This window comes from Caretta caretta, chromosome 1 (assembly GCF_965140235.1).
Source record: "Caretta caretta isolate rCarCar2 chromosome 1, rCarCar1.hap1, whole genome shotgun sequence".
Lineage (NCBI taxonomy): Eukaryota > Metazoa > Chordata > Testudines > Cheloniidae > Caretta > Caretta caretta.
In genome coordinates, this window is record NC_134206.1 from 132,536,706 (window position 1) to 132,540,196 (window position 3,491).

Genomic DNA, 3,491 nt, shown 5'->3' on the forward strand with positions numbered 1-3,491 from the left:
AAAAAAGAGTCCAAGCATAGCTAAGCCTTTATGTTTTATCCATGTCACTCTTTTTAAAAAGCAACATAGATCACTTTAACTTCAGCCAGAAATTGATGGTATGAATTTGCAATGGACCTTTCAGAGATAGAATCATAAACTACCTAGATATGCAGCAAGAACAATGATATTTATCATTGGAAAAAGTCTATGATATTTATCTGTGGGGCATTGATTTTATAAAACTATGGTATGGTATGGTTCAGATCGGGGCTCAGCTTTATTTTAACCAGCTATGTTCAGAAAGGTTTGAATACAAGTTTCCAGTTTGGGCCTGCATTTATTTGGAGATGCCAGAAAGAGTAACAATTATTAAAGTGCTCCCTGTTCTGTCTTGGAAGCATCTAAAGGTAATATATCTTCATACACTGAACACGAGGAGTGAAGTATCTGCCATTCCTGGTACAGATTCTGATCCCCTTGTTTACATTGAATAGTCCCTTACTCCATGAGCAGTCTGATTGACTGATATGTGATGTAGGTTGGAATAGCTATGTGTCTGAGAGTATGTAAGATGGGTAGCTTTCTAGGAGCACAAATCATGGTGCACCTTTTTGCAATGTTTAAGGATTATCAACATGTAAATAATGATAGGTTAAAATCTTCCTTCATGTTTTCAATTTAAACAGCAGTTATTAGTCTTGTCATGTGGCTCACATAAGGAATTTCTAACCAAGCGCTCAGGTATTTGGATACAAGAAGATGGCACAACATGGTGGTTTGATGATTTGCTTTGGGGTAATACTCCACCCTACAGTCGAGTCATTTGTCACCACAAATGCAATGTCTTAGAAATAGCAATGACTGGCTCTTGTAGAATCATTTTCACCGAGCAGTGCCTGTTGTAGACTAATCTTCAGCTTCAAAGATTAGATTTGATCCTCTCCAGATGTTACTTCCCCCTCCCCCGCCTTCCCACACACACACATACTGACCAGCCCATCCAAATAGGTTATTTTTACTGTCAAGCTTTCTTTTTTTTAATCTTCTAATGAAGTTAAAGTACCTTGTCATTCTTGGCATGTAGCTTATACAGGAAATTTCTAACTGAATGTTCATGTCTTATGGATTTTGGGGACAAAGAGATGGCACAGGATAGGGGTCCAATGTATATGTATGAAGGAAAGATGTTCAAGTCCATTGGGGATGCTCTTAATATACTGGAAAGATAAAAATGTCTAGGACACAAGCAAAAATATCTGACATTAACACAGTAGACAATTTGATTATAACTGCTGATTAAGTTATTCATAATTCACTATTCAAGCTGCCACCTGTGGCAAATTACATAGTACTGTTTCTGTACATTGATTGGATGGCCTAATATTTATAAACAAGAGTAACATCTAAACAACCCATCTGAGCTTTGATTCCCTCAGAGAATGTAGGAATGGCACTTTGCAGAGAAAGAGAGAGAGAGAATGTTGGAGATAAGCAGGCATAGGAAATTATACAATAGTTCAATATTTTCCTTCTTTACATCAGAAAAAACATTTTTATTTGCCAATATATGTGTGGATCCACTATCTTCCTTCCATACTGAGTCACATGAAAAGACATAAGTCTAATGTTTTATAATTCATTTAACAGATTTTATGTTCAGTTTTTTCTTGTCACAATCACACAAAATAATTACATTGTAATTTAGGCATCACTCAGGAGGTTTAGAGAAATTTGCCAGGGAACTAGGCAGGGATGGAGGTTGGGGAACTGTTTTGTGATGTGTCCCATACCATATACAATAAGATTAAATATAGTTGCTAAATACATTGATTAAATTCACTGATCTCCCAATTCCTGTCACCAGCTGTCACCACATTTACCATCAACAAACAATATAATGGTCATGTGTTCATTCTTTATCTCAGCTGTAAAAGAAGTGGCCAAGCACCTGCCTGTAGTCTGGGCACAGCTAGTTTGGTTCTCCCCACAAATGCGCTGGCTTTGGTGGATCTCTTTCTTTAGGTGCCTATCTCTCCCCATCTACTGGGGTGTGGTCACAGCACACTGCTTCTCTTCCCACAGAGGGTTGATAAAGCAGGTTCAGTGATTCACATAGTCAGTAGAGGCTTCCCAGCTCCCTTCTCAGTGTCCAGTGATTCTCCCTTGCAGGGGAGAGTGAAGGAGAGGCTGTCTGCAGGGAGAAAGACAGTTAGTACCTTCTGGAACAGAAGGGGAGAGAAAAGGGGGTCAGGCCCCTGGCCAGGCCTCATCCACAGTCCAGGCCCTTTCCCTGAGGATAGCACAGAAGAAGCAGGGGGATAATTCTGTGACCTAATCAGAATATAAAATAGAGTTGCTAGCAAGTATTCATTCCTCTACCATTCTGCAGTGTCTGTTAAACGAAACTGTTCAGCTGAGTCGTTTAGCTGGAGTCCATTAACATCTCCTTAAGAGTTAGTTACAGTGTCAGCAAAGTGGGCAATAACAGCATTAACTTGATATTCTCATAGCCTGCTCCAGTTTATACCCAAAAAGGACAAAATTACACCATATAGTAGTAACTGATGTTTGTTTGTGTCTCAGCAATTTCCATGTGGAATGTGCATTATTTAAAGGGATTTTTTTTTTTTTTTGGTAACTGAACCCTGGCTACTCAACCTGGGGATCTGAAATTCAAGTTGGATTCTTTCCTTCTCCTGTATCGAAACCTGTATTTAAATTTCGAACTAAATCAAGTCTCAGTTATACCCGTGCAACCTAATTGTCTTCAAATTAGACCAATCAAACAGTTAAGCATTCAAATCAAATTCTGGTAGTTTTAAGATTATATAATCTTTCCCATGGTTATTTTTCTCTGGCAAAGAATACAGCACCCAGAAGGTGCAGATTAAAAAGTAAAGCATTGTCAATGTGTGTGATTCACTCATATTTTTCACCTTACACCAAGAAGAGGTAAATCAGTGCATTCTTTTTGAATACTGTATTTTTGTATACCATAGTTCTGCCTCTTTGTATAAACAAACACAGGGAATTCATCATGTTGCTGTGACACTCTGCACCCCATGTTCACCATAGTGATATGATAATGTTATGATTATGACATAATAATGATGCATCTTGTACAAAATATGTCATGTGAGGTGTCAATAGAAAAGTTATGATTTGCTGGATATGATTATTCTATTGGTATACATGTATTATTTTTGTATCTGGAGTTATAAATATTGACTATGCATCTGTATTTCAAATGTGCTTGCTCCTGGGTAACATCCACAAAGCTTTATATCCAGTCTAGCCAGCACATTAAGAATGGACCATCAACAAAAACAATGGACCATGGTAAAAGCTTATCCTCACCTGTGGATGCATCAGTCGGCATCTAGATAATGGCTGGCCATGACTCACTGAAGTATGCAAGGGCATGTGACTAGATCGTGTGATCCTGGAATCCATTTTAATGCCTGTATTTTTCCACAAATTATGGCGGGGGGGCTTGACTTGAAACAAAG